Source organism: Oncorhynchus keta, chromosome 34 (genome assembly GCF_023373465.1).
Source record: "Oncorhynchus keta strain PuntledgeMale-10-30-2019 chromosome 34, Oket_V2, whole genome shotgun sequence".
Classification (NCBI taxonomy): domain Eukaryota; kingdom Metazoa; phylum Chordata; class Actinopteri; order Salmoniformes; family Salmonidae; genus Oncorhynchus; species Oncorhynchus keta.
Window position 1 is genome coordinate 58,987,621 of NC_068454.1, and position 7,712 is coordinate 58,995,332.

Consider the following 7,712-nt stretch of genomic DNA (forward strand, 5'->3'; position numbering starts at 1 on the left):
GATACTTTGGGATTTTGGCAAATGAACTTGTGGATACCATTTTTATGTCTCTGTGTCCAGTATGAAGGAAGTTAGATGTCGTTTTGCGATGCATGCTAGCTGATACCATAGACTTCCAGCCATTGCGCTAACGCTAGTTAGCACTACTCTTAGATAACAACTTCCTTCAAACTGCACGCAGAAACATAAAAATGGTATCCACGTTCATCTGACTCTGGGGAAGTAGATAAAGGGACTCATTGCCAAAATCCCCAAATATCTCTTTAAGACTGTGACCTTGGGGCAGTGTGTCTGAGAGAGAAAGGAGGTCAACCACTCTGAAACGTCCTGATTAGAAAGCAGCCAGACTCAGGGGACTGGCCGGCAGGGAGGATTTGGTAGTAATTTACTGTCTTCTGTCTCTCTCCCTCTAATTGCCGACTGTTTATCTGCATGGGACGAGTTGGCACATATTCCCACGAAGCAGGAAGCTAGACCAAATTAGGGCCCAGGATAGGGGGTAGAGAGTCGGACTAAAAACATACAACTCCCAGGATTTTTACAGGGAAGTAGATATGTTGTCCACTGTCCAATTTAAGGGAATTACTCAGCTTCTGGAGCAAACAAACGTGAGGAAGCCTCGAAATCTATGTGATAAAGGGTTACTAGCGAGCCAATGCTAACTGGCATTAGCGCAATAACTGGATGTCTATGGGTATCTGCTTCCAGGCATTGCGCTAACGCTAGTTAGCATTAGCCCGCAAAATGACCTCTAACCTCCTTCACACTGAACACAGATACAGAAAAAAGGTGTCCGTGAGTTCATCCGATAAAGGTTCCCATTGCCAAAATCCCAAGGTATCCCTTTAATAAGATGTACTTAGAGACAGGTAGTGGAGGTGGCTCTGCGTATGATCCCCATGGGTAAGAGAGTAAGAGTATAGACGGAGAGCAGAGTGTAGTGTCACGCCTCCCGAATGGGGTTTCTACTTAGGCTCCTGTGGGATTGCCTGCTGTGCTCCAGCGCCGACTGACCAACATCAAAACAGACCAGACCAGACCAGTGTTTGTGTGTGTGACCTCGCCCAAAGTCGCCCACTGCTGCGGGGTTTCGCTGTTCCTTATTTAACCCCCGCCTGGTTGGCAGGGAGAGGAACGGCCCTCCACCACGGCGCCATGCTGCTCAGGACCTCCCCTGAGATAGCAGCCGAATATGGTGACCATAATATTAGAGGATATCTGCTCACCACTCTGTCCACTGTTGAAACTAGCTAGAGTTGGTATATGGCATAGTAGGAAGTCATCAGTTCTCAGGCAAAACTCCAAATGTTCGTCATAAGTCAATGATGACCAAGAGATGTGTGTGAATGAGTGATGTATAGGGATGCACAATCTGAACATCTGCAGGCACTGACAGGGAGGAGTAGGACCCTGATATAGAGTGGAGTCAAGTCTCCTGTCTAATTACTGTATATCGGTGATTATAAGTCAACATTTTTTACTTTTGATTTTCCTGGATGGCCAGTGAAGACTGCTCTACGGTGTCATATAGAGGGTAACTGTATAATTATCAAGTTTTTCAGAGTAACCACATCAGATTATTTTTACTTCTACATTTATATACAGTACTTATACAATGATCAGCAGGAGAACATGTACTGTAGGATAACTGTACACCCCAAACCTCCAGGTAATGAGAGGAAACCAGCACAGAGAGGACAGGAAGAGGAGATGCATAATGCTTTGCAGGGAAGTCTATTTATATGCAACCCTCTGAGCAATTTTGTTTGCTTGGCTGAGAAATATCCCTCATTAATGTGTAAATAACAACAAACATTCCTCTTGCAGGAGAATCGTTCATTTGAATTGGAGGGCAAATGTTTATTCAATCAAAAGTAATGTATTGCCTGTGATATTCGTGCTCCATGGCAAACCCAAATGAGCAAACAACTGTGCAAAGTGGCCCAAAGATAATTATTCCCTCTAAAATGAATATATGACATTTAAGTCTTCAAATTACAGACAGGAGATGACTTTGTCTTTGTCTTAATATAGGCCTTTTTTGCAAATGACCCTCAGGCAGAGTACGGACAGGCTGGGCTCTGTGTGGTCCTGTGGTGTACTCAAATGACATGGAGGGCTGGGCTAGAGACCGCCCTGAGGGGCCAGGGCTTAACCCAGGTGTCTAATTGGTCAATTAACCTGTCACTCAGACAGGTGTAAAGTTCTTGAGTGACTCATTTTGGCCTTCCTCAAAGCAAGTCACCTGCATGATGTCACCTAACGATGTTGACTGAAGGGATTTGCACAGCATTAATCCAGGCCTTTTAACTCTGAGAGCAGTCGCTCTATCCAATGTTTGGCCCAGTCAAACTGGGCTTACAGTCTGGTTAAGAACAATATACAGCGAGAATACCAAACATTATTGAGCTGCACACCTCCCATTTGCCTTCAGAACAGCGTCAAGTCAGTTGGAGCATTGGACTCTACAAGGTGTTCCACAGGGATGCTGGCCCATGTTGACTCCAATGCTTCCCACAGTTGTGTCAAGTTAGCTGGATGTCCTTTGGACCATGCTTGATACTCACAGGAAACTGTTAAGCGTGAAAGATTCTGCAGCGTTGCAGTTCTTGACACAAACAGGTGTGCCATACCCCATTCAAAGGCACTTAAATATTTGTCTTGCCCATTCACCCTCTGAATGGCACACGTACACAATCCATGTTTCAATTCCTTCTTTAACCTGTCTCCTCCCCTTGAATCTACACTGATTGAAGTGGATTTAACAAGTGACATCAATAAGGGATCATAGCTTTCACCGGTCAGTCTATGTCATAGAAAGAGCAGCTGTTCCCCTTAAGAGTCGCTTGACGCAGCGGTGCTTTAATCTAAGTAACATAATACAAAAATCCCCATCAAAATCTATCAGTTTAAACTAGAGATATCTTTTTTTGCATTGCTGCCATCTCAATCCACCACATCTGGACTTCCACTCTATGGAAAGGGGAGACTCTCACGAGCACGATGGTGTTCTCCGTTCTGCTCTACGACCCCCACAAGTATCACAGGACTCGTCTGAAGGTAACCGGTACCTGATTATTATTATTTTTAAATGAATGGGAGTATGAATGTAGTTTTGTTCCAACACAAACGTTTCCTGAGTTTTCTTATATCTCATATACAAGGACAAACACTTCAAAACGTTGTTGCTTTTGATGTCTTTTTTTGCCATTTATGAATATGTTATTCAATGCGTTTCTCTAAAGGCCTGAATCAATATTTTATCCCAAAAATGTTTTATATACCTAAAGGGGTCGTAGGATTCAAATCAAATGTTATTAGTCACATGCGTAGTGACGCACCTTACAGTGAAATGCTTACTTACGAGCCCCTAACCAACAGTGCAGTTTAAAAAAATGGAGATAAAAACAAGAGATAAAAGTAACAAGTAATTAAAGAGGAGCAGTAAAAAATAACAATATATACAGGGGGGTGCCGGTACAGAGTCAATGTGCGGGGCACCGGTTAGTTGAGGTAGTATGTACATGTAGGTAGTGTTAATTAAAGTGACTATGCATAGATTACAATAGAGAGTGGCAGTGGTGTGGAGAGGGGAAGAAGGGGGAGCAATGTGAATAGTCTGGGTTGACATTTGACTAGATGTTCAGGAGTCTTATGGCTTGGGTGTAGAAGCTGTTTAGAAGCCTCTTGGACCTAGACTTGGCGCTCCGGTACCGCTTGCCACGTGGTAGCTGAGAGAACAGTCTATGACTAGGGTGGCTGGGTTCTTTGACAATTTTTAGGGCCTTCCTCTGACACCGCCTGGTACAGAGGTCCTCAGTGGCTGGAAGTACTGGGCTGTTCACACTGCTCTCTGTAGAGCCTTGCGGTCGGAGGCCGAGCAGTTGCCATACCAGGCAGTGATGCAACCAATCAAGCTCGGGGAGCTCTCAAGCTCGGGGATTCGATCCAGCAACCTTTTGGTTACTGGCCCAATGCTCTAACCATAGGCTACCTGCCGCCAATGGGGTCCATCTGATATACTAATACACCACAAATCTGATTCAATCATTCAATAGCTCTTGCTCTTGCATTTTCAGTTTTATGGTCAATTGAGTCCATACAGGTCAAGGTTAAAGCCCAATCCCCATTTCCCTTCCCCCCAATCCTCTCTATCCCACAATAGCACTGCCTCCTGACAACCTCTATCAACTCCTCACCAACCCCCCCCAGTACCCAGCGACACACCAGATTCCCAGGTCAGTCCGAAATAGAGACGGATGAGCTAGGCGGCATGAGGAGGAATTCCTGTCAGTGCCCATGGAGGAACGACTAGCAGACACGAAGACCAGGGCTTTTAATGACACCTTGATGACAGGCGGGACGGACGGGGGTATGCATAGCTACTGCAGAAGTAAGGGGGAGTGTGAGGAGTGGAAGGGGTGGAAGACTGGCCCATGGGTCCAGAATGGATATATAAGCCTATCTGCCCCCGCCATCCATTGGCTGTTCTAAGGCACTGATCTCAGACAAGATATGAAGTATTGAAGTGTGGATATTATTGGATGACCAATATGACATTTCCTCCTTGGCTCGCTGTCTTGAAGATGATGACTTAGCTATTCGTTTGATATTGCCGTATCTGATGGTAGGACTGAGCCTATTCTCGACTAGCTGTGGTGGTTCCTTCCCCCTGTGGGGTTTAGGAAGAGCTGGGTTTGAAGGGGAGGGGGGTATAGCTGCAACACAGGAGCAGAGCAAAGAACAACATCCCAAACAGCTGTAGAAACAGAAACGTGACACGGACAGGGATTTTGGCGAGGGGTTGTCGAACTCATCCTGCATTCAGAGCCATGTTCCAAACATAGCAAAGCAAAGACGAAGCTCATAACACCACTTTATGAGGGTCACTTTGTATGTCCAACAACAACCATGGCTCTGTTTTGGTTTTAATTGAATGATTGGATTTGAATCAAATGGAGAAAAGAAATGAAAAGTATGAATTAACTGTCGAGAAAGATGTCAGTTGAAGTCCAAAGGTGGCTTCACTGTGGATCGTATAAAGTTTTCAATAATCCTCACATTCTTTCATTCATTGGATAGCAGTTCTCTGCTCTAACTCTTCATGTAAAACATCATGGCTGAGAGACAATCAATATAACCGTGTTAAAGCAGGCAGCTGAAGCCTGCACAGACGGCACAGATGAATGCGTACGTAATTGACTGAGAACTTATTGACTCCCTGGACATTTAACAGTCAGTCCCTCGACACCTCAACCCTTGTTACAGACTAATAATAATCACCCTAATAGACAAATCAATCTATTTACAGAGCACTGAGGCAACGGTGCCAAGTTTGGGAGGTGGGATAAAAATGTCCTGCAGTTTAAGAGTGGAGGAGGAAAGAGAGAGAGAGAGAGAGGTGGGTGATGGGGGTTGGAAGGGTGGAGAGGCTGGGGGGCTTCTAAAGGCTTGTGTGTGTTGGCAGATTACCCCTCTGATGGGGATAGTGGGGGAGATAGCGAAAAGGGGAGGGATATAGGGGGTGTCTCAAATCCACCCCTAAAGACCCAGGAGGTTACAGTATCTGACATTGAGTTGGCAGATTACGAACTGAGAGCTGAAAACTCAGCCACTCCAGTTCCGGTGAGATTCCCATGGCAACGAGAATGGGTTAGACGGAACAGAAGAGGGTGTGTGTGAATAGTTGAACCCCTTTCCGCCTTCTTTTTCTCTTCCGGTGAAAAACCTTGGAGACTTCCTAAATCCTCACAATCAGCCAGGCCACAGATTTCAGATCAGCTCTCTGGGTTTAAAAGAAAGACAGGAAAAGCAAATGCTGTCAACTCTATGTTTTTTCACATGACTGCGCTGTGAGCATGTCCAATTCTTTAACACACACGCACACACACGCATGCACGCACGCACGCACGCACACACACGCACGCACGCACACACACTGACTGGATCATCAACACATTATCACTTCTGGATTATGGGTGCGTCACAGAGTTCCTCTGAGTGTGACGGAACTCAAACGAAAAGGGAAAATCAAGTAAATCCTCTCTTGAATCTTTGCAGAACACTTTCATTGGGAGTATGAGTGTTCTGGCTCACACTACTTTGGCAATCTGCTGTTTTTCTTTGATAAGAGCGTTATGGAGCTGATTCTGCCCATCTGGCAGGTCATTTACCCCATAGCTGAAAGAACTATATCATCAATAATATTTTATAACTATAAACTGTCAAATAGGAAAACCTCTGAATCCAAGAGTGAATCCCATGATTAACCTGTGCATTCTGACACTTTGTTCTGTGTTTCCATTGAAGATGGAAATATTTAATAAAAGTTAAATGAAAAAGAAAAATCTGAGGTATTCAAAGGTGACCTCTTGTGAACTGGAGTGCTTTGTCTTCTCCAAGCTGTGACGAGATTATTCCCCTGGTTGGCCCTGACAGCAGGCCAGGTAAACATCCACAGGGGATGTGTGTGTGTGTGTGTGCCTGCCTGCCTGCCTGCCTGCGTGCGCGCGTGTGTGTGCGTGTGTGTGTGCCTGTGTGTTGTTTCACACACCTTGTTCACACAGGTAGGTTTCCAGATGGTACTGCTGCCTGTGTGTGTGATCAGGTCTACAGAGACGCCCACCTCTAGTCTGACTGTCACCCGTGGGGGCTTCTGGGGATGTCTGTCTGGCTGAGAGAAGGAAAGCTCCTTGTGGAAGAAGTGTGTGAGTTAAACACTGGCTTTACTGTTTGTTTTTACTACGCTTGTAAAAGGAGAGACATTAGAGCCACATTCAAAAAGTTGGCATAAGTGTGGGCAACATAATTTCAATATTTTTTCCTTGTGAGACAAAGACATGAAAGCTTTGGTCATTTTTCAAGGTCTGTTTCATACATAGGGTACCCTAGTTGGATCTCCTCGGGGCTAAAACAGACAGCCCGGTTGCCTATGTTTGAGGTGCGACTCAAACTGACCAGGACGACTTACAGGCTGGACAGGATGAAAAGGCAACGTCAACTTACAGCTATAATCACATAGCAATTTGATTCAAACCAATCATTTTGAAATATGTTCTAAAAATGGCCACAGACGGAATAGTCCCCTGCTGAGCTCATCCTGTTTGTGTGATGGATTTAAATAGCTGACCAATAAAAAGGGCTTCTGGGTAATATCCTCTTCATTTGTCTGCCATTGTGTTTGAGTGGATCCGTTTGAGCACGGTGAGGCACAGTATTACTAATCTTTATCACATTATGGGCAGTTATTTGGGATGCAAGGTGATTTGTGGACCAGTGATTATGCACACAGTCTGATTGCAATTTTGTTTATCTCAAACATGCATTGTGTCCACTGCATTGGTGTATGTGCCAGTAGCATTAAAAACTGTACTTAGTGAAATGCAACTAAGGTTAGTAGCATTAGATTAATAATTACATTCACATTTCTTCTCATTAGATTGATGCTATGATTAACCAGGTGTAATTTTACACATCACGATAATTATAAAGGTATCCTCACCACAATAGGGCGTTTTGGGTGAGAAAGAATCCCTTTGCTCATTAAACTTCAAAACTATCGGCTCCCTTCTTCTCCTGATCCAGGAAAGAGTGGTCAAACAGTGTGGGCTTGGTGCAACAATGAACAAATGCTCAGACAGCGTTTGTGGCCTGCTTTGTTGGCTGTCCTTACTTCATGGAAGAACTCAGGCAGTGTTGTGCACAGGAGTGTT